Source organism: Saimiri boliviensis, chromosome 1, assembly GCF_048565385.1.
Source record: "Saimiri boliviensis isolate mSaiBol1 chromosome 1, mSaiBol1.pri, whole genome shotgun sequence".
NCBI lineage: Eukaryota > Metazoa > Chordata > Mammalia > Primates > Cebidae > Saimiri > Saimiri boliviensis.
In genome coordinates this window covers 279,186,524-279,211,978 of record NC_133449.1, presented here as the reverse complement: position 1 = coordinate 279,211,978, position 25,455 = coordinate 279,186,524, and the positions used below count along the sequence as shown (strand labels likewise).

At 35.9% G+C, this 25,455-nt stretch overlaps 1 protein-coding gene across 3 annotated transcripts in view; it reads right to left on the bottom strand.

Moving 5' to 3' along the window:
• Positions 1–25,455, bottom strand: part of CDH12 (cadherin 12) — a 1,124,818-nt gene that overhangs the window by 780,854 nt on the left and 318,509 nt on the right. Inside the window, exon 2 of one of the 3 annotated variants that reach the window (XM_074386961.1) lies at positions 20,381–20,506. The exons of 1 other annotated variant lie outside the window; for it this stretch is intronic. The gene's annotated coding sequence lies outside the window, so the exon portion shown is untranslated. Of the gene's footprint in view, positions 1–20,380; positions 21,102–25,455 lie in introns of those variants that run through there. One more of the 3 variants, XM_074386965.1, reaches the window with a different exon arrangement.

Genomic DNA, 25,455 nt, shown 5'->3' with positions numbered 1-25,455 from the left:
CGTATCCATACTCATTTTTAATTATCTCTATCAAACAATGGTAGTTGTGAACTTTGGTGTTAGAATGATAGGGTGCTTCAAATTACAATGTCTAATATTCTCACAGAGTTCCTGAACAATACTGTTCTGATCCACAGTATTTTACTGTAGAGTTCAAACGTTACTTTTTATTTGTAAATTATATATAGTATATAGTTCATGGAGTTGTGGTGAGGTTTAAATGTAATATAATAATGTTTGTAAATTACATCCCTGGAATATAGAACACCCTGTGTATATTATAGGGGTTGCATGTTCGTTCTGATAAAATAATAGACATGCTTTTCATTTCTTTCTGGTTTAAGAAATATGAAAATGTTTCTTTGTTAAAATTTACTATATGATGAAAAAAAAAGCTTTAACCAAAGGAAAGTGAATTACATTCTATTTATGAGATTTAGGGGCAGAAACAAGGATTTGTCTGGAGATAAAAAGAAAAAACACTAAAGCAATCTCTTGAGTGAGGAAGAAAAGTTCACTGTCGTAGCCAGCACCAGCATAATAGATAACAAAAGCTACAATGTGAATAGTGACTGTTACTTATTCTTTACTTCATTGTGTGAAAATTTATTTTTATTTACCTACTTAAAATTTACATGAATATAATGGAAACTTGACATTTATATAAGGCAGGGATTGGTATAGTTGCATAATGTTAATTTCACAAATGAACAAGTTTAGATAAACACGCATGCAGCATTTTTTGATAAAACATTTTAGTTTTCATTATACCTAAGGACATCCATTATAAGGAACCCAGGAAGTAAGTTAGATTCAACCAACCCAAAGAAAACTTATGGAGGTGCCCTTAAAAACAATTCACTTTGCAGGGCATGGGTACTTGTATGAATAATACAGTCATGCAGTCTTACTTATCCAACCTGGCTTGAAATAGAGAAATAAATATATAATTACATTTATTGGAGCATGAGAGTCTGTGTGTAAAGGGGTGAAGAAGCTCAACACTTTAAGGCTGTAGTTAATTATTTCAACTAAAGTGTAAGAACAGTATCACTCTTCAGTGATCATAATAGTAAGCAAACAGGGCTTACTAGTTGGTGTTTTAGAAATTCAATGTAGTTATTTGTATGTAACCACAAGTGTGACAAAGATATATATATCTATCTATATCTGTATGCATATACACACACACACACACACACACACACACACACACACATATACACTGAAATATCTGACAGAGACATGAACTAGATGGAAAGAATCATACTTTGTTTAGTTACAGGTACATGTAAATATATTGCATGAGGTTTGGGTTAGTTATTTATTGTGTATACTGTTAGATGTTTTTAACTCCATTGCATTATTTGTGTGAAGAGCAATCAAGCCTGCTTTTCTTAGTTCTTTTCTTTTTCTCACTAAAGTGTGTTTGTTAATTGAGGGTCCTGTATCATGGCAGGAGGTCGGAGAAGGAGAGGAGATGGTGTATTTCATATCTTTTACATGTTTCTGGTTATATAGAGCTCATTTAAAGGAAAGATCTCTATAGGAAGTGTTTGTGACTTATCAGTTGGAATCATGACCTTTCTATATGTTTGTAACTTAATGGGCAATTGACTGGGGTAAGCATACTCCTTAATAGAAATTAATATTTTATTATGTTAATATTTAATGACATTTTATCTTAGTAATATATATGAATTGCATTTTTAAACTCATCTATTTTATTAGTCTTATGGTAGTTTGAAGTTTGTATATATAATGTTTAACAGTTTATTCTTTGAATGTTATAAGTTAAATAAAATAGGAAGTATATTAAAGTTGTGGAACTTACAGTTACGGTTAGGTCTTTAGTAAAATGTACAGAAAGGACATGTAATATTTTCCCTCTGTCAACTTCCAGATAAGTAAAAAGCCTAATCTACGTATTCTATACCATGTTAAAAAGTAATAGAGATTCCTAATGAATAAATACAAATGTTAACTGTTAGAATGATAATATATGACATTTAGGTCTAATTTTAACAGCAATGTTTGTGCATTAGCTAAAACAAAGATGAGCCAACTTTTCTGTAAGGAGCCAGATAATAAATATTTTAGGCTCTACAAACCACATGGTCTCTGTTGCAACTCTTGTGGTGTGAAAGCAGCCATATTTGCCAGTGCTTAAACGAATGAATGTGGGTGTGTGCCAGTGAAACTATCTACGAAAGGAGGTGGCTAGCCAGATTTGATCAGTAGCCCATAAATTTCTGACTCCTAAGTTAAAGCCAACTTGATACCTCCAAATAGAGTTTTCTACCTTATCTAAGACTTATTTTTATGATGACTAAACCCACAGCTCTCAACCAAATTAGGGAGAAGTTGTTGAGAAGAACTTAATATTTATAGTTCAATATTGCTTATTAGTCATGACTAGCAATAATTAACATGGTATGTCATCAGGAAAGTGTTATATTTCTTGGTATTTTATATCAATGGCCTTACACACTAATTCTTTCATAGTGAGTCATTGTTTTTCAGTTCTGATAAGACACAGTCATCATTTGAAGATGACTAAATATTACATAAGCTAAAATTAGATTAGGTAAACTATAGTTAGTATGCTATGAATCCACATATTGTCTTGATCCCAATTAACCACAGAAGAGTAGAAATATTAATACCAGACTATAAATTAGGAACCAAAAGCTCAGCATGAACATATAAACTGACCAAGTTCTCATTAACAGTAAATTAAATTGGAGCATCAAATATCTAATTTTAAATTTGACTCCAAAGCCCATGCTTGTTCTAACATACTACTCAACTGGGTCTTGTCTTCTACTGCTCTGGTGTATTTAAGTTTTGCTTGGGAAAATTATCGTTGTTTGCAGTTGCTGAAAATTCTACTGAACATTAATAACTAGTCAGATTCTCTGTATTTCATTGTCGCTGTCCTCCAAACTGATATTTTTCCATACTCTTCTTAGACTCAGCCATGAAGCTTCCTTCTACTCACTGAACAAGATCTCACATGAATTACTGTAACTTCATTTACTTCTTACTCCAAATAGCTACGAACTGTTTCATTCCTTATCTTCTTTTATTATTTTGTCCAAAAGATTATAATCTCTCATCTACGTCACTAAACCAGCTGATGCAATCTTCCTGAATCTATCCTTTCTCACTAACTCCAGAATCATGCTTCAACTGTGATTTTGTTACTGTCATTCTGCTAGTTTCTAATCCTCCACCTACAAGCATGTACTAGTCTTTTCTAACCTGATCTCACTCCCCTAACTCCTCAAACTATTTCACTTCTCTATCTCTTTCACTGAAAGACTTCTTGAAAAAAAGAAAAAAAAAAAAAAAAAAAAAAAAGGGTCTACATCCTTTGACAACATGGCCACCCACTCAGACATCATACCTCATGTACCTGAGCTTCTGCCATCTTTATTCTGCTGACATTGACCTCTCAAGGGGTTCCTGAAATTCTGGAGAAATTCCTCTGGATTGGCTTTAGCCCTAGGTATCTGGATCTTTACATTGAAATTCATGTTGGTAATTCCTCTTTTGACTTTGAATACCCTTTCTTAGCTTTTCTTTATCCTTTCTTAGAATTGATTTTCTGATTTCTTTAAAGAAAGGGGTGGTGCTGATTTTACATCATATTTGTACTTTTTTTATACTCTCTTCCATGGAAATCTCATTTACTTTTGTATATTCAAATCTTATGCAGATTTTATATCTATATATGCTCTAAGGGCTCCAGTTTCTTTTCTTTCCATTTTCAACAGACTGACATCTTTTCCTGAAAAAAATCCTAACCATTAAAATGTAAGTTGGTCTAAAACAAACTCATGCACATCTACTAGAGAATGCATTTTACAGCCATCTAGAGCTCACTTTTCAGTGTCTTGAACTATTAATTTTACTGTCCCCCTCAATTTATTTTTGCAAATATCAAATACTTCAGGTTCCACGTTCCATCATTATTGATAGTGTCCTCCTTTTTTTCCTGTTGCTGCTGCAGGTTAATCTTTATAGATCCTCAATTTATTATTGACTTTATTAATATCTTCACTTCTCTCATCACTTTAAAAATTTAATCCAGATGACATTTTTAAGTTATAGGTTGCCTCGTATAATTCTCTTTTCTTCAAACATCGTTAATATCTTCCCAGCCTACTTAATTAGTTTCTTTCTACCCTAACATCTTTAGTTCTCTAGCATATGGCCCTGGATTATATACCCAATTTCATTTTCAAGACTCTAGGTACCATACTTAAGTCAGATGTCATTACACTGACTCTCCAGCTGAGGTGAAAACTACTGTCCAAATTCTCAAATGTGTTCTATTTTCATCACCTGAAATCTTCTTTGCTTCATTCATTTATTATTATTATTTATTTGTTTTTTTGAGACAGGATTTCATTCTGTCACCCAGGCTGGAGTGCAGTGGCACCATTATGACCTACTGCAGCCTTGACCTCCCTGGGCTTAGGTGATCCATCCTCAGCCTCCTGAGTATCTGGGACCACAGGCATATGCCACCACATCCTGCTATTTTTTTACGTTTTTTTGTAGAGACAGAGTTTCACCATGTTGTTCCTCAGGCTGGTCTCAAACTCCTGTATTCAAGCAATCTACCCACCTCAGCCTCCCAAAGTGCTGGGATTGCAGGTGTGAGACACAACACCTGACCTCATTTATCATTTCTAGCATTTTAAGATGTTTCCCATTCTTCAAGACCCATTTCACATTCTAGCTTCTCTTTGACTGCTTTTATTTAATTCCCCACGGGGATATAATCCCTTTCCCTTTGGAAACACAAATTTGTGCATTTTTTATGGCAATTAAGTGTCTCATTGTCTAACATACTCTACTATATTTTAAAATGACCAAGCACTGAAACTATACACTATACAACTTGTCAACATGTGACATGCATATATCATATAAAACATTTTTTTTTCTTTAATTGACAGCATAAAGAGGCATTTTATTTGACTTCATATTGAACTGAGGTTGTTTGGTCACATAAGATAACTGGAAAATGTATGAATGCTGCAGTGTTAGTCAGAATAGACCATACTGCATATATTGTAGCAATACAGGCTTTCAAATCAGAGTGGGTTATGGCACTAAGTCATCTTTCTTGCTCATATTGTATGTCCACCCAGTGACACATATCACATCTCGTATTGTGTTTACCAAAACAAATCTCATGACCATGACCGAGTTAAACTCGGTAGAATGTGGCAGGGGCTATTGGTGGATAAACTATCTATATCAGGAAGCAATGGTATGCCTTTAAAAAGCTGGTTCCTAATTAAATGGGTTAATTGGGTTAATGTATGATTTCTGGGGGTAGAGAGAGAGAGAGAGAAGAGAGGGAGGAAGATAGGGAGAGAGGGGGGAAGGGAGGAGGAAGGGAAGGGACGGGAAGGGGAGGGGAGGAGAGGGGAGGGAGAAAGGAAGAAAGAAAGACAGGAAGGAAGGAAGAAAGGAAAGAAGGAAGGAAGGAAGGAGCTGAAATGCATTAAAGATGTTCTAGTATGACTAAGAAAATTTTAACTCACATGCCGATAACTGGCATGTAACTCCCCACACCTCATTTCCAGTTTTTCTCTTTCTCCCCTTCTCTATTTATTTTCACCTTTTCTTGCTCCCCCTCAGAGAAGCAACTGTGGTCTCTACATGTGTATACTGGATAGGAAGAGGAAGAAATTGCATGTCATATAGTCTAAGAACAGACATTTCAAAACTCAGTGTTAAAGGAAATACCCAAAAGTTATAAGCATAACTACCTAAGTCAACAATGGGTTCCCTCCAGATGATAAGTTCTAGAATATAGTGAGGACTAACAAACCATGACCTAGATGAGAAGGAAGCATATTAGAGAGAAACTTACAGTATTTATTTCTTTACATGGTTCCTAGCAGAGCATCAATTCCACTCTACGTTTCAGGGAAGTATCTATACTTGTCTGCCTTTTAGTGGCCTGCACACATCTTTCTTCCTCAAAGCCAAAAAAGCCTTTACTCATTTATTCACTAATTTGAAAAATGTTTACAGAATGTCTATTATATGTTAGTCTACTTACAGTCAGTGTTTTATATTTTAACTAGATCTATAAAATATGTGCAAAACAGAGGCTTTGTTCACAAAAGACAAAGCAAACACTTACTTCCTGAATTAAAAAAAAAAAAAAAAACTGAAATTTCAATGTTGACTTATGCATGATTCAATTGTAACACAGGTCAAATTGGCATAATGTTGTCAATGGTAATAGACCAGTTTGATATCTTGCAGAAAGAAAAGGCGATCAATATTTCTGCATATTAAATTAGGGCATAGATCTGAAGAGTTGATATACCCCTAAAATAGGGCAATCAAGGTGTATTGCTGGCTCTATCAGCTTAAAGAAGTCTACTTTTAGTGGTCCTTACTGATGGGTATAGAGGAAGAAAGCCATTTGCCAGATCAATAGCTGCACGTCAAGTATTAGAGAATGTGGTAATTTGTTCAAGAAATGAAAACACATTTGGTATGGTAGCTGCAATTGAAGTCACCACCTGGTTAAGCTTTTAATACTCCACTGTTATTTTCCAAGATCCATCTGTCATCTGCACTGGCCCTGAGTTGAACAAGGGTATGGTGGGAGTCACCACCTCTTCTGCATCTTTAAATTCTTGATGGTGGCACTTATCTTTGCAGTCCCTCCAGAGGTGTGGTATTGCTTTTAGTTTACAGTTTTCCTAGGTAGAGGCAGTTCTGGTGGCTTCCAGTTGGCCTTTTACACCATAATATCCTTGATACTACAGGTAAAGGAACCAATGTGTGGATTCTGTCAGCTACTGAGTCTGTGTGTTACAATCATGCATTTCCCACCTTGGGAAATAATCCCATGGTGGGTTCAGGGACCTGCTGTTCCTACTATAAGGTGAACTTGAGCTAAAACTCCATTGATCCTCTAGCCTTTATGAGCTCTTACTCTGACTGGTGAGCTACAGTTATGTTTTGAGCCTCATGGAATTAATGTCATTTCAGAACCCGTGTCAAGAGTTCCCAAAAGTTCTTCTCATTTCATTTTCTACAAAGCACAGTTCAACTGCTAAAAGTTTTCAGGTCCCTTTGGGAGGGGGTAAAAGAAAGACTAATGGTATAAATTCTTGGCATTATTCTGGAGTCCTTCTTCAAGGGGACTTGTCCTCTCCTCTATTCAAGGGGTGCTGCATCTATAAACTGGCTTATATTTGGGGATTGATTGAGAGGCTGTGACTCCATGTTTATAATTCAGGTTAGACTTTTGTTCATTTAACTGAAAACTTGGCTGCTTTCAGAGTTCTATAATATAACTAGGTCAAGGAAGAATTTAATAGGTTTCCTGTTTTACTTCTAGCAACACACTGATGACTAAACCAATGCCATTGGTCTGTGGAAGTCAGAATACTTTGATTACTGCTTTGACTGTGCTGTCCATTATGGTCACCACATCCACATTGACTTCAGTTTTCACTGTGAGGTCTGGCTTACAGAAAAGAGTGATTGCAGAGCACTTCAAAGATGCCGGAGCACCGCTCACAAATTTGTCAATCACCGCTGAATTTACAGCAGAAGATTTGTATTCTAAACCCTCTCAGGTTAGGTGACTAGGTCTTAAATGGCAGATGTACTCTAACATCCTAATGTCGCTAAATCTTTGAATCCCTTCCTCTACATTGAGCCAAGGCAGCTTAGGCATTTTCAGTTTGCTTAGTATGGGTGATCTTTCTATCCATGTTTTAGCCAAACAACCAAATAGTTAGAGCCCTTTTGAACTCCCTGAGCTGCAACACTAAATGTTGAATCTCTGCTAAGTTAGTTCATATCAATAATTTTCTTCCTGATCCAAATTTATGTTGCATCTGCTGCTATTCCATACTCTTTGCATCCATTTCCATGTTTCCCATGTTTCTATCTGTATAAACTAGAAACCTCAAGGAGTTCTCTTGGATTATAGCACGTCTCCTCATGAACCACATTTAGTACCTAACCTTTAGGGCCCTGTATAGAATTCAGACTGGTTAGAGGTCTAGAAGCAAAGAAGGATGGTCATAGCTTGTCACCTTTTCAAAAGAAAATCAGCATTGTCTTACAGGGCAACTGATTCATGTGAGGCTGTTATAGTTTCCTTTAGCCAATTCAGCATTAATTCACTCTGAAAAGTGGGGAAGTCACTTCCACTGTGAGTTGGGAGTTTGCTTCCACTGGTGGTAGCAAAGGAGGTCTCTTCTACTGGCAAAGGTCTCTTCTACTGGCAAAGAAGACTCATGAGAATTTGGGGTCTCCATGTCCTGAGCTTCATCAATACTTTCCACATATTTCCATTCCAGCTTCCAGGATCACATTCCTTCTCAACTGATACCGTCAATTTAACATTAGATGCCCTGTGAGTCTGAGAACTCAACTTGCATTGTGATTCAGAATGAGATTCTGTACTTGATACTCAGCAATTTCAGATCTGTGGCTATTTTATCCTGTGGCTAGAGGATAATAGACTCTTTTAGGGGACACATAGAAGCTTTCAGGTCATTTATGTGGTGCTTAAGCTGGAAATTTAAATTCCTAAGCTCATCATTGTCTTTCTCCACATGTCCAGCAACATTAGGAGTGACCAGCCAATCTAATTATATTTTTTTTTAGTTTGAGAAAAAATGTTCAGAAGTATCAGATACACAGTACCAATTTCTTTGACTCTTATAAGTGGTTGATTAGGAGTGTCATGGATGATATTTTGTGTATCTTTATTACCAGAGCACATCACGGACAACCAGCCTTCTCTTTACTAATAAAGACAGAATCATTAGCATCATTAAATCTAACTAGATCAAAGAGCAAATTCTAGAAACCCAAAAACAATTCAGAAAACTCATTTTAAAAATAATCTTCCTCTAGACTACTTCCAGTATCAAAATCTATATTATGCAGGGTTCCCCAAATAAACAAAACCAATAGAACGTGGTGTGTGTGTGTGTGTGTGTGTGTGTATGTGTGTGTGTGGAGAGAGAGAGAGAGAGAGAGAGATAGATAGAGAGAGAGAGAGAGAGAGAGAGAGATTGAGATTTATTATAAGATACTGGTTCAAGGCTGGGTGTGGTGGCTCATGCCTGCAAACCCAGCACTTGGGGAGGTTGAAGTGGGTGGATCATGAGGTCAGGAGATGGAGACCATCCTGCCTAACACTGTGAAACCCCATCTCTACTAAAAATACAAAAAAAATTAGCTGGGTGTGGTGCTACACACCTGTAGTCCCAGCTACTAGGGAGGCTGAGGTAAGAGAATTGTCTGAACCTGGGAGGCAGAGGTTGCAGTGAGCCAAGATCTCGCCACTGTACTCCAGCCTGGGGAACAGAGTAAGACTCCATCTCAAAAAAAAAAAAAAAAAAAAAAAAAAAAGGAAAGAAAGAAAAGAAAAGAAACCTGTTCAAATGATAATGGAGGCTGATGAGTCCCAAGATCTGCAATCAGCAAGCTGGAGACCCAGGAGAGCCAATGGTAGACTTCTAGTCTGAGTGCTAAGCCCTGAGATCCGGGAGAGAAAGAATGTAGTTTCAGCCTAAATTCTGACAGGCTCAAGATCCCGATAAAGCTAATGTTTCCGTTTAATCCAGTGGCAGGAAAAAAAAAAAGTTGTTCCAGATCAAGGCAGTCAAGCAAGAGGAATCCACCTACTTTTGGGAGAGTCAGTCTTTTGTTTCCATCTAGGCCTTCCGCTGATTGGACATGGCCCACTCACGTTATGGAGTGCAATTCGCTTTACTAGGTCTACTGATTAGAATGATAATTTCATCCAGACACACCCTTGCAAACACATCCAGAATCATCTTTAACTAAATGTCTGGGCAGCCTGTGGCCCAGTTAACATATACAATTGACCATCACAGTCCTCTTTAGACTGGGGCAAGGCTTAGAGACATTGGCTATGTTTATGTCAGTGCCAGATACTGGCAATGAGAAAGAAAAATGAATTGCTTTCTCCTTTATTTCAAAAACATCATTCAATTTCAGGAGCTAATGACAACGGATGTTCAGTATAAAAGGACCCTCTGTAGGCTCACAATCTGCTGACTGATCAAATGTGCCACCTATAGAAAGTTCTTCTGGGCAACAGCACACTGAGATGCCTCAAAGACAAAACAGAATACTAAAATAATGAAATGAAGCTTAGGATTCCAGTTTGCCATATACTACTGTAATAACTGAAATTTAAATCTTGAACTTTTTCATTCCTACTGGAAATTGTTAGATAGTATTAAGTTAAAGAAGCATGTTAAAGCAATTTTAAGTAATATTTAAACCACCAAAGTGTAAGTTCCTTCTGAAGGATGTGGCTTGGAAAGTAAGATAATTAAATTACTCATCTTTATTCTCTAAAATGAAATTCTAAGAAGAGGTAACATTAGAAAAATATTTTTAAGAGCATATATGCTTTTCATTTTCTCCTAATTCTGCTTTTTCATATATTTACATCCACATTAATCTATATGAATTTTACATGAACTCACTTGAAATAAAAGCTAGAAAATCAACTTAAAGTCTGTTAAAATATATTTGCTTCAGACATTTGTAGAGGGGCAGAGTTTAAAGATGTCTAATATTTTGCTAAATGCATAGAAGTATCCTTTCCTTGAAGAAATTAGTCCACTACAAATACCTACCTCATTAAAATTCTCAGTTTGCTAAGTTTGAACTTTAAAGTACAATTTCTTCTCTAGTGAAAGATAATAGCTATATTTAATAGTTTAAATTGAACTTTCCAGAAATGACTAAATGAATTTCTTAAATCATCTTAAAACTAACATTAGTGATAAAAACAATAATGTACTTTAAAATTCAGAGTTTTATCACTGGTAACAAGAAGATGCTGAGAAATGCTACCATCTCAAGAGCTGTAGTTGTACAAGGAAATAATAAGTAACTCCACTCAAACTTCTGAATCACCTTCTGTGTTAATCTAGAGCATATGTATTATTAACAAAGAAATTAACGTATTATTCCATTGCTGAACAAGGACCATCCATCTAAGCTACATTTTTTTCTTAAAAATTATATTCCTCATTACAGAACTTACGTATTTCTTGTGGTGTCTTTTTTTATTACATGGATTCATATGTGTATCTCTGAAAGTCTTTGTGTCGATATGATTTACGGGGGAAAAGAACTGTTCTCAAATTTTTAAACACTTATTCCCCTGTGTCATTTTCTCCTGCTGACCTCCGATGCCCCCCAAAGATGGATCACAATATGCTAAAGACAAATAATTGCAGCACATTTTAATTATTCTGCCTAATTACAATATTCTTTATATAAACATTTTGGGGGAAGTCAGGAATATTTTTGGGAAGGGTTATAGGATGGGGAGGGGTGCAGGGTTTCAAGGACATGAGTTTTGTCATAGATGCTATAATGTCATCTTAGTGTTTATATTTTCTTTAATTTTTGTCAGTGTTTTCCATATTACAGTGAATGACACAGTAGAAACACCTAAGAAACTCTGAAAGGAGAAAAAATCAACTACACTACAAATTTTTAAATACTTTGAATTCAAACATCTATTGTAGACACCACATTTATAAATATAGCTGTTGAATATTTGCACCTTAACCATCAGTTCATTTGTCTGCAAAACACTGGATGCACCTTTGTGGGAGGGAAGGGATGGATATCACCCTAAACTTAGAGTAAATATTCTAATTTATAACATATTATACAAAAATATGTAAAATATTTTTCAGTTATAATAGTATTTTTACAAAATATTAGCACACCAGAAAAATATAATGTAGATTACAGGTACAGATGCCAAAAGAAAGTCCCATTCACACCAAAGAATCTGAAAAAGACTAAAAAATGGAGGCTACTCGTCCTTTCCAATGTAATGAAACAGTGGTGTGAAAACAGAAAGACTGATTGAAAGCTAGATCCCAAATTCCCTGCAATCTCCTGCACAGCCAGAAAGCAACTCCTCCCACACCATGACTGGCAGTCTGAGGTTACACCTGGAGACTGCCACAGAGAGTCTCTGGACTCTGGGTCACCAGGCAGGACTGATGGCTGGCATGGCATTCTGAGAATGACGATTATCAGAGGAATCTCTCAAGTCCTATAAAGTTAGGAAGAGATCAATATCTCAGCGGCTTTAAGGGACAAGTCACATGAAGTTCCATAAGAATAAGACATGGGAAATAAGAAAACATAGGGAAAGAAGGAGACAAAACATTAAATGTGATGGGTGATGGGAACTCAAACACATCTTGCCTGGCTTTGGGGTGCTAGCTCTGGCACAATTACATGTAGATCTTCTTTAACTGGTCAATGTTTTTGTACGTTTTCAAGGATGTCTATTAAGAAAGTTTTGATTTGCTTGAACAGTTCGCTTGAACAAATCAGTGAACAGTTCTGTTGATTTGCTTTGGTATAGACAGTCCTGACAGATAAATGACAGATATTACCTATTTTGCTCCTATCCAACAGTTTCATGGTGCCTAATAAGAAAAATTCAGCAATATTTTAAAAATCTGTGTTCAATCAGATTTCTATCTAAGACATATTAGCTGTATCTTTTTCTTTTAGGCAGGCTTTCCAGAGCTCAGAAATGACTTAAGATCTATTCCGGCTAATTTAAATTTCTGCTGAATTAAGACTTGGTTTAATTTTACCATTGGGAAGGACAGACCTAGCTCTGACTTTTAAATCTATAGTATCCTGAGTTCTTCTTACTCTTAACTTTTTTGATGACTTGTGGCTTACGAAGTCTCAGATGTGAATTTATATTAACATGGCATAGCTAAAACCTGAAACGAATCCCCCAAAATGTTTGAATTAGTGAAATTTGTCATTATAATCCTTAAAAAGATTTTGCAGCATGTTTATGCTGATCGTGATCTATGTTTTACAAATATATAATTAAAACTTTTAAATACTAAATAATAAGTCTATCTTCTGCATCACAAAATGTCATTATTCCCCTCAATAAAAGCATAAAGAATAAAATATATTAAATAAAAATATAGTATTATCACAGTCCAAAAGTTACAGCGCAAATTATTAGCCTATTTGAATCTTTAAAGAGGTATATCCTGAAAATTTTGTTGCTCCTAAATCATCACATAAAATAGATGTTCCTGGATATTGCATCCTGCCTTTGTTATTTTTTTCCTGTTTTTTTTTTTTTTTCTTCTTCTTCTTCTTCATTTATTGACTTTTTTTCCCTCTATATCAGTGATTCTCAAGTGGGGGAGATTTGACAATGCCAGGGGACATTTTTGTTTGTCATAGCTGGGGGAAGGGTGCTCCCAGCAAAGAAGGTCATAAAACATCCTGCAAGGCACCAGAGAGCCCCTGCCCAATTTATAGTGACCTGGACAAAATGACCAATACTTCCAAGGTTAAGAGCCATCAAAAACGATGAGTTCGCGTCCTTTGTAGGGACTTGGATGAACCTGGAAACCATCATTCTCAGAAAACTGACACAAGAGCAGAAAATCAAACACCACATGTTCTCACTCATAGGCGGGTGTTGAACAATGAGAACACATGGACACAGGGAGGGGAGCACTACACACTGGGGTCCGTTGGGGGGAAATGGGGGAGGAACGGGGGTTGGGGAGGTGGGAAGAGATAGCATGGGGAGAAATGACAGACACAGGTGAGGGGACGGAAGGCAGCAAACCACACTGCCATGTGTGTACCTATGCAACAATCTTGCATGTTCTTCACATGTACCTAAAACCTAAAATGCAATTAAAAAAAAAGATTATTAAGTTAAAAAAAAAAAAAAAAGGAAAGAAACCCTGTTCTATGTCTTTCTGGGTTTCTCGTAAGTCTTCTTTCTGTATTTAATGTAACTATTGTCGTAATATACCAACTATAACAAAGAAAACTCTGTAGTTTTAAAGAGCAAAAATTCAGTGAAGAGACTTGTTTTCTGCATAAGTAGGTCTTAGAGATCTGCTACTTGACCTTGAATAAGTCATTGAATTTATTAGGAATTGTATTTCTCCAAGTAAAAGTTGTATGGTTAGGTTTTAGCTATGCTTCCTGGATAAGCAATTAATTCAGTAAAGAAACTTCATATTGACAAACCAATAAAGCAGCATAGACACCACCCTTCCAATATTGAGATGTAGATTTGGTTTAGAATTCAGGCATGGTAAGCCCTGCAGTAACTCCACAGGACACCCCAAGGGCTCTACTGAGCACAGTTGAAAACTTCTGGGCTATAAGGTTAATTCAGTAATTTAGAGAAAGTTAATAAAAACTAAATGAATATTTCAAGAGTTAAATTTAGAGGAATTTTTAGGTGCTTTAGATTTATATACATATATTTCAAAAATATATATAGACATAATATTTATGTTTCTCATGTTTGGAGTTGTAGAAGTTCTAATCCTTGCTTTGGTGAAACTTCCCTAGAACTAAGTAGTATCCTATAAAACATGCAATAAGAACTGACTTGTCTGCTTCTCCTTATGCTTTAAACATATTCAAGACTGTGAAAACATTTTTAATTGTTTATTCCAAAAATTGCTGCAAATGACTGAAACATTGATGTGCTCTCATGTCAAGAAAAATATTCTAGCTCTTCTCCCCTTGATTTAATCAATAGATTATAGGAAAAAATAAGGCTCTGAGACTTCCAAATACAGCCTTTCTGCTTCCTTTAATTTTTTTTTTTTATTTCCATAGGTTATTGGGGAACAGGTTGTGTTTGGTTATTTAAGTTCTTCAGTGGTGATTTGTGAGATTTTGGTGCACCCATCACCTGAGCAGTTTATACTGCACCCTTTTGTGGTCTTTTATCCCCTACCCCCTTCCCAAGCCTTCCCCCAAGTCGCCAAAGTCCATTGTGTCACTCTTATGCCTTTGCATCCTCATAGCTTAGCTCCCACTTCTGAGTGCGAACATATGATGTCTGCTTTTCCACTCTTGGGTTACTTCACTTAGAATAATAGTCTCCAATCTCATCTGAGTTGCTGAGAATGCCATTATTCTACTCAGCCACAAACAGGCTCTCTACTTCTTCTATAGACATGTCACCCTGTTGTGAGGATGTCCAAGTTAGACTACTAATTACAGAGAGAGCACTCTAGTCGGGGGGAAGAGGGCAGAAGAAGAGAAAGGGAGGAGGGAACAGGGAAGAGAGGAGAGACCATATAGAGAAGTACAGGGTTCTGGGACTCAATGGAACAGAAAATGCACACATCTGTCCCCTGCCACTGAAAACTAATGAATCATTGCTGTTTTAAGCTTCAAAGTTTGAGATTTTTTTAAAGAAAGTATTAGATAGTTCAAACAGGGTAATTAGCAGTTAAATAACCATAAAATAGTGAACTCTTTTTTTTGTTAAAAATTTGCTGTTATATAACATTATATTTAATAGATTTTATAATATATATTTTATGTTTTTAAAACTAGGCCATTTTGACATTTCTATTGCATTTTTTATCTATCATACATTTGATGCATTTAGAATAACAGATCCTGTATTATAATTCTAAGGGTTTTCTGTAGATTCAAAGCATGAATTCTTAATATTACTATTTTGTAAGTGAGATAAAAAGGTTTAAAAGAATTTGATTTAAAAACTTTAATTCTGGTTTGCTAATGTGAATTAAATGATTTTAAAATCATGAAGAGTCACTGCAACCTCCACCTCCTAGGTTCAGGAGGATGGTAGAGTAACAAAATAAAAACAGCCCCAATCCAGGCCCTGGAGGACGGCATGCTGCTCCCTCGCCTCTGCACCACCCACCTCCACGCTTCCTACATGTGAAAAATAACTTCAATCTTGTTGAAGCCTCTATTATTTTGGGTTTTCTTTCACTTGCAGCAGAACCCAGTGCTTACTGATAGTTCTCCCTGTTGAAAGAATGTTCTCTTGTGATGAGGTCTCCCAGCACCCTGTGTTTTTTCCTTTGTAGCACTTGTCGGACTGTAATGAAGTTGGTCATTGTTTGGTGTCTATGTCATAAGCTGGAGTGGTGACTATATCTGTCTTATTCAACGTCACATCCCCAGTACCTAGCAGAGTGCCTTGGGCCGGTACACGCTTAACGCTTGTTGGCTACACAGATGAATGAATGGAGAGGTTTGGACTGGAGCAGGGTTCAAAACATCAATGCCTACGAGAGCCTGCCAGGTAGTGTAAATGAGAAAAGCAGGCTGGCTGTGAACAACAGGGAAGGTTTTTTTTTTTTTTTTTTTTTTTTTTTTTTTTTTTTTCATTCGGAAGGAAGAAGGCCTGAGGAGGGTACATTCTCCCAACTTTGAGGAGCAACCCAAAGGTTTCACCTAACACATTCACTTATATCCATTAACCAAAATTGAGTCACTTGGACATATCCACCTGTGAAGGAGGCTGGGAAGTGTATTTTACATCTGGGTAGCTAAGAGCTCAGCTAAAACTGAGGTTTCTATTAGTAAGAAGAAGGAGAAAATAGACTTTGGGGACAGCTAAAGCAATCGCTGAGATCTGAAGAATGAATAAAAATTCCCTAGATTAAAAAAAATATGAATTAGAAAAGTGAGCTTTAGTATGTGAATGTGCTTTCTCTAAGAGCAAATATAAAATGGGACGTCCCCTAAGTTTATTTGGCCACAGAATCCTTCCTTACCAAATCCTCAATAGGCTTTAGGGTAACAACAATAACTATGGGGAGGGACTAGGAAAATACAGTCAGCCCTCTGGATCCATGAGCTCTGCCTCCTTGTACTCAACAAAACACAGATGAAAAATATTTTGTTTTTAAACTTGCATTGGTACCAAACACATACAGACTTTTTTCCTTGTCGTGATTCCCTTGTCGTGATTTTGTACTCAATAGAGTACAAAAACTATGTAGAAAGCATTTACTTTGTATTAGGTATTACATTGTGTCTAAAGCTAATTTAAAGCATATGTGAAGATGTGTGTAGGTTATATGTAAAAAGGATGCTATTTTATAGAAGGGGCTTGAGTATCTTTGGGTTTTGGTATTTGAGGGAAGTCCTAGAACCAATTGCCTGTGGATACTGAGGGAAGACTTAATATTTTCTTTGTTCTCGAGTGGCAAATGTGCTTTGGGTTCACTTTGAACTTCACCTCATCACAACGAATGTTCTGGCCTTGAGAAACAATCTCATAATTCTGTGTCTCAGTTTCCTTGCCATCAACAAATGGTCACCAGGGTGTCCCATTAGTATGATTGCTATGGGGCTTTCAACATAGTAAATGTAAAGAGGTTAAAATGATGATTAAAATGTAGCATGTGCTCCATAAATGTTAGCCATTGGTGGTGGTAGTGGTAACAGTGGTTGTGGTGGAGTTGCCTCGCTGAGGTTTTTCTACTTGCCAGATATTAAAAATGATATTTCTTATAGGTCCTAATATAGTTATTCAGGTGTTGAGGATTATGCTAATAAGTGCTAATATATTGCAGCACCCAATATCATAAATAAGTTTGATAAAGTATTGTTGTACTGATTGACCTGCCTAAAACACTCCATCTTTCCTGGAATTTCTATAGAGTATATAACATAATGTTTGAATTTAGAAAATATATATTACTAACAGTTCAGAGCTAAAAAAACCCTAAACTAGTGGTGAAAAGCTCAACTTGTTGGAGGACCATGAACTATTTTTGTTTATTTATATTGCAGGTTAATTGTATGAACTTTAAGCTACACATTTCAATGCTTAGCTCAGCTCTGAATCCACTTGACTGAACAAAAACCTCTCCTTAGTGTTCTTTTTTTAATGATTTTTTTCTGATGTAAATGGTTTCCTGTGTGACCTACAGAAATAACACTGCATTTTAAAAAGAATATTCAAAATTCATTAAAAAGATTAAAGACTCAACTCTTGGCTTTGACCCCATCAGAGCTGACACACCAAGGGCCTTTGCTTCTGAATCCTGGAGACCAAATAAGCACGTTTTATTATGACCTTGAGACATAGACATTTTCTTATGGTGCCATTAATAGAAAATGAGCATTAAAGCAGGCTGAAACTTTTAGTAATATGCACATCAAGCAAAACTATAAAGGTAACAAGATTACACATCAGTAAAGAAATGTTCTTCATATCCAGCCATCAACTGGGTAAGGATGCTGCTGCTAAACCGTGAGGTGAACAAAGAACCCACTGGAGATACTTAGAAGAGTAAAAAGAAACAAACAAATTCACTCCAATTGGCATAGGAGAAAGTTTAAACTCTAAATAAAAGCAATGTGTTTATAAAATCTTAAAAGTATTTAATATAGTAGTTTTGTCAAAGTAGGAGCATTGCCATCATGGACAAGCACTGTCATTTTAAAGTTCAACTTGATCAAAAACTGCCTAAATCGGAAGGATATCGGCCTCATGGCTAAGGTTAGCATGACCACAAACCACAAATAACATCTCCAACCAGAAATATTCCAATTCCCTCGCCGACCAGAGACATGCTAGCCCCAAGATGACCTCCCCTCCAGCCATGTCAGCCCCAAAATAAACTCCCCTCCAACCAGAGACATTCCAAATTGGCCATCAACTTCTCCCCCACACAATCATTACAAGCTTGCGATAAGCCCTCTCACTGGAAAACAAAATAAAACAAAACAAAACAGTAAATACCCTTATTCTGTAAGAGAGAGCACTCCTGACCAAAATTGGCCAGAAGCCCCTCTCAGATTTATTCTTCAAAATAAATCTGTCTTTGACTGTTGAGGCACTTTTTGTGTGTGTTTCCCGCCCCCTCCCCCACTTCTTTAACTCTCATAGTATCACTTCTGAAGACTTTAAGAAAAGGCTGTGAATGATAGCTGTTTTTAAGTAGTCTTCAGTTGCTTAGAGCAGAGTTTTCCAACCTGGGCACTGGTGACATTTTGGGCAGGATAATTCTCTGTTGTGGGTGATCTTAAATAGTGTAAGTTGCAGCATGCGGTAAACTAAGAATCTGAGATTTAGCTGATCTTTTCCACTTTCCTCTTTTCCTCTTTCAGGTTGCCATCAGTAGTGTATTCTACCACCTTAGGGACTGGTGTTGGAAGGCATCAAGCCAATCTTTTTTCTTCACCCCAACTGCGATTCATACCATCTGTACCCTTTTCTTTCTCTTTCATTGACTGCCATCTCTATCCCAATCTAAAAATCCTCTTCTTCTTCACCCTGAATGATTGCAACACCCTTTTTCCGCCAATCTACTCCCTCTAATCTCACTTCATATCACCTTTCTATCAACTGACTTAAAATGTTTGTCAGGCAAATTCTTCAAATACTTTTAATCAAGGTGGATGAGTCTCTCTACAATCCGCCCCAAGCTTTCCTAATTACCTTTAAGGACTGATTTCTGAACATCTGTACCCTGATATCCTACAGTGGATAATTCTTCATTGCTGGGAGGCTGCTCTGTGCATTGTGGGATTTTTAACAGTAGCCCTGAGCTCCATTGACAAGATACTAGTAGCACCACCAAACCAGACTAAATAACCAAAATTGTTTCCAGACATTGCCAAATGTTCCCTGGGGCTGGGAGGAAGCAAAAATAATACCCATTTGAAGAATCACCAGTCCAATTTAGTACTTCCCAAACTATCTGTGGTAAAACACATGTTTTCTTTTTTCTTTTTTCTTTTTAATATTTTAATTATACTTCAGACTGATACTTTTGTAAGAAAAAATACAAAATATTGATGCTCAATTCATGCATTTGTCTGATTGTGTTCTGATACCAAAATGTTTGGGAGTGGCCTTGATCCATGTATACTGCTAAAATATGGTAGTGCAAGTCTAGTAAACAACTGTATTAACACTTAGTATAGTAAGGTGTGAAACCTGTTAATTTAATTTCTCTTTAGAGACAGGGACTGATTTTGTTGCCCAGGCTGCCTTGCATTGGTGCAATCATAGCTCACTGCAGCCTCGAACGCCTGGGCTCAAGTGATCCTCCCACCTCAGTCTCCAGGGTAGCTGAGATTACAGGTGCAAGCCACTGTGCCCCGCTACAGGAAGTTTAATAAATTTACAGCGCACAGGGATCTACACAGTTATAAGCAGAATTGCATATTTGAAATATCAAGGAGTTCTTCAGAACAGCAAATAATGCACATGCATTTTGATATTCTGTGTAATTAAAAAGTGTCTGAAAATAATATCTACACATGTAATGCTTAAATGAATGGGTGAGTGAACAGAACACTAAGGACACTTTTTTGAATTGTATATAAAGTTTGTGCACTCTAAGAGAGATATGTCACAGAAGTGGGTCTCCATAATATATCACCTCTGATGTCTGCACATCACCAAGCAAGGTGTTAAGCACATAGTTAATTGCCTGATAAACGTGTGCTGAATTAATGAGTAAATTATTAATTTCATTTCTGAACATATTACCAGTTAGTAGATGAATGGATGAACAAAGGAATGAGGAGTAGAAGATGTTCTTGAGAAAGGCGATGAAATATCTTCCTGTGCAAGGGACAAAGCCAATTGTCTTCTTGCTTTGTCCACAGGTCTGTGCTGTCAGGATGATATATGAAAATACATGTCAGAGTGTGGCATAAATATGTGATGTTTATAAATCAAGATACAGATAAGTGGCCAAATAATGAGGTGCTGCTGAAATTCAATTCCAGAAAAATTTGTTTATTTGTCCTTGAAAGTATACATGAAAGCATGTGTGAGCAAATGAGCGGGCTGTATGGATGTGATCTGTGGAGATATTCTGCTTTCCAGACCTTCAGCATTTCACCGTTTAATCAAAGTAGCAAGGTTATAAAAATCGTATCTCTGGAAAAGAACCCAATCTTGGTTTCAAATGATTTTATGATATCAGCTCAACAACTTGATCATATTGCTTGCCTTGTAAAATGTTAAGACAGCTATCAGACTGTTTTTAATTTACTCTCTTGGCATGGATCTTTCTCTAGTTCTTGTAGCATTCTGTCAGCACTATTTTCCTATTGAATGTCAATGAGATGTTCTACTGTGATTTCTTGTTTTTAAGCCAATATTCCAAGTGAATTACAAAATATGGGAGTGTTGATTGACACAGTAGAAATGTTTATTATTTTTAGCACATAGCAATTTTATATTTTACATTACCAAAATACCACACAAAATTGAGGGTTGAGTATATTCATACATGTCTCATCAGTATATCAGATATATATATATATATATATATATATATATATATATATACACATACATATACATATAAAGGGGAGAAAGGTGTTGATTCTATATTATTTTATTTATTAAATGTATTTCAGGAGATAACTAGACAAAATCATAAATATTATTATGATTAATTCCAAATAAGCCATTTTCAGAGGGTGTTTTTGGCAATTTTCCATAAACATTATTTAATTTTTAGAATAGGAGTCAGAAAAGGAAAGATAAAAGAGCAGGATCCCATTTTTAAACAGCTGTCTTCACTTATAGTACTTTTATGTTATAATAAACTTCTTCTAAAGCTATTTTAATACACAAATCATTATATTTTTATTTAAAAAAATCCATTTGTAAAATAACAAGACTATATTACTTTAGATGTGATTGTATAGATTAAAAACAAAATAATTCACGGAGGATTTCTTTTAGTACTGCACTCTGATGAAATTAATATATGCTTCCACCTACACATAAATTTAAAGAATACGTTTGTTGTGTAAATCCAGGTTTATGTGTACAGCCCTTGCATTTTTCCACCATGAGTTTCAAGAAAATTCACTTAAAAACCCAAAAATGAAAAAGAGAAGTGTCAGTTCTGTAAAGCAAATCTTTTTACAATGAGTTTCACATCAGTAATGTATGGATATATACATATGCAATGATATACATAGCAAATATGTTTAATGGCTCAATTAATTACCCACACCTGTGTCTCATGTTTTGCAGTCTCCTATTTGAAATATTTCTCAGTGGAGATGTAAAAAATAATCTCACTCTTACTAGAAGGGTTGGCTTGGGGAGGAAAAGGAGATATTCTGTCACTTGGTCTCCAGTGGAAGTCATTTGTTTCTTGGTAGTTAGGTTTGTATTTTTAGAAGTGACGAATAAGTTCTGTGTAAGAGTCATTTCTGTGGGGAGGATCATTGTAGCTATCATGCCTATCGGGGCATCAAAGATCCCACCTCCTGCCATGGGAAGACAATGGTATCAGATAATTGAGTGACACTTCTCCTGTCGAAGCCCCATGAAATCCCACCTGGACATGCAGCGGCTGCGGGGCTTTGGCAGTTTGCCAGACATTCTTCATTTCATCCTCTTGCCTCTTAATTTGCACCGGAAGTGTGGCATGAAGTGCTCAATGTTCATCGAAATGACACATAGCTCTCATGTCTCAAATATACATGATTTTACGATTTTCAGGTTCTGGGGTATGAGGGACCATGTTTTATCCAAAGTTTCAACGTCCCAAGTGTCCTGAGAGTAAAAAGATTTGTTCCACAATTGGTGCAAACTTCCTTAGGAGCAATACCTGATCATTTGTGAGGCAATGAGAGAACAACAGCGCTTCTTCAATAAGGTTATTCGTGGTCTCCTGTCAAAATAATGATGACTTTGATATCAGGGTACCATCCCCCAGCTCAATGGGGACGTAGGTGATACACTGTGTTTGTGGCCTATAATCATTTTAAAATCTCAAGAAGTGTCCATTTCAAAACACATTTGCCTCCAGAGATTAAAAGGAGAGCCAAGAATCTACCCCTTAGAGATGTAACCCTGGCCTCTTAAATGATGATGAGTAAAACCAGGATCAAAGATTCAGGATGTTTCCAAAGATACACACCTGCCAAACTTAGGCCTAGAACTAGAATATTTCTAATGCTGTCAGGACTTGAACCCAGTGTCAAGACCCTGTAACTCACTAATTTTTTTTTTTTAATTGAGCAGAATTGATTCATGGGCATGGCTTTTATTGGCTCAGTTAGGGCTACCAAGCCAATACAGACAATGTTTATCACTCCTATGTTGCTTTTACAGATCACTTTCCTGAGTTTTAAATAGGTATATGCATTAGAAGAACGATTATAGCACTGGCTTTTAAAAGACAGTGTTTTTCTGGTCATTATTTATAATATTTAATCGATGTTGAAGACTGCAATATAAGTTTTATTTACAGGTTAGAATAACAGAAGACAATATTGCTACCTTTCCTAGTGTAAGTTCTGATGTTCTTGCTGACATACGACTTCATATTACATAAACTCTACCTTGCTTTTAAAAGCAATTAAAAAAATTTGTTAATAATTATACATACTGTCACTGAAACCCAACATGTAACTTCATGTACAATAATTGGTAGAAAATAAAGTGGTTAAAAAGAGAAAATGACTCATTGCCAAGTGGCTGTTCAATCATGTTTCTTACTAAGTTATTTTAAAGAATATTAGTGCACTGTAAACCAATTTTACTGATTTATAATCACCATGAGAGTACCTAGAAGTAGCTCTGAAATTAATCCTCAGTTTGTGTTTAAAGTAACCACCTTTAGTAATGGGTTTCTCTAAGTGGACTTCCTTAAGAACAGCACTTTGACTTAATTACAGTGACAGTTCATGTTTATCACCCTTTGGTTTCAGTAGGGAATCTTAAAAGAATTAACATAAATGGGATTCTTTTTTTCTCATGAGGTGCAAGAGAAATGAAGCAAGGTAAGACACGAAGAAAAATTCTAAAAATAGTACACTTGTCAACAGACACTAAGGCATTGAACTCAATTGCTTAAATTAATGATGCCTATGATACAGATTACAGCACTCTGCAAAAGCATATATGGAAGGCACAGATGCCTGGCTTTAATCCGATGTTCACTGGCATTGATAATTTTTGACAGTAGCATTTAAATAGGCAAACAGTAATAAATATGATTTGTTTACAAGATATTTTCCGGTATATTTTTCTCAAATAAGAAAATATTATTTTTGTCTGTAATGTATTTTAAAAGGTCAGAGAAAGCTCAGACTATGAGTTTCTATAATTCTTCAAATAAGGAAAAGAGCAATAAAATCAGAGCCATGAGAATTATGTCCATTCTTATTCTCTATTCTAGTTTACTACAATATTTAAGGTAAATAATTTACCTTTTGGTAATTTCTCCTTAAATACCAAATGAGGTTAAAAATGCCTACCCCATTCACAATACAGAATTAATAGGAAAATCAAATGAGATAATACACATAAGACTTGTAAATCAAGAACAACTTCTTAATGTTAACTAAAAGGACAACAGATTGTTTGCCTTTGACAATAACAAAAACTGGGTAGACTGTGTTCCAATATAGTAGCATGCAATGTCTTATTAAATGTTATATTATGCCCCTTTTTCTATTTATTACTTGTTATAAAAAGCCTAGCAGAAAACTTGGTCAACTGAGATTGACCAGATTGTATGATGTTACTTTAAAATATCGTTTACTCTAATGATTAAATTATCATTAAACTGATTTAATATCGATTGTTGATTCTAATATTGAACCACCAAAAGGAAAATAAAGTTAATATTACAGCTATACCCAAGAAGTAAATGTTGTGATTTTCATTTCTCAAAGCCTACAGTCTAGAAAGAAAATTAGTAAATTAGTAAAAAAAAAAAAAAAAAAAAAAAAAAAGGCACAGGCAATCTGGGCTCTCTTTACACTTCTATAAAAAACTAGCTTTGTCACGTTGTCTGAACCACAGTGATCTTGCATTTAAATGAAGATGTTGCAGTAAACAATTTCCAAGTTCTGCTGGAGTCCTATGGTATCACAAACCTTTGATCCCAAGACACTTACTCTCTGTATCAATGCTCATACTTTCAAACATATTGTGCAATACCTGTCCATATTTTAGAAAAATAAAACACAAATACATTTGTCATTTATTTTTTTCACAAGCAGCTCCTGATGTGCCTAAAATACTTCACTGCAACAAGTCTGTGATCTGCAAAGGCCTACACCAACTCCCCTTAGTCAAAAATCAAAGAATTAAAATGAAAAGATACATAGATGCTGTGAAAAATGCCAATACCAATGGAACAAAAATTGATTCATTTTTCCTTCATTCACCTCTACAGCCCTTTCAATCCAGCCAGGATTGGTGCATCATTTATTTTTTTTCCCCTTTGATTGCCTATTTGGCTCTTGTCTACTTCAGATTGCCTCCAAATAATCACAGTTGCCTTCCAAGGAGGCAGAGTAGTATGAAATTAGACACTGCTCACACACAGTGACTCCTGTTGTTTACAATCTGATGAAAAATTCAACAGCTTAAATAATGACAGGAAGATAACTGATGAGAATATTTCCGTATATAATGAGATAAAATTATTTGTCCACTAACTTAACAGAGTTAGCAACTAATCCGTTGTTTTGGACCCTCTCACTCTATAGCAAGATCAGGTCTTTTACTATATGTTCAAAATCATCCTGTGCAAAGATTAAATAATATGCATAATATTAGAATCTCAGATCATTTGT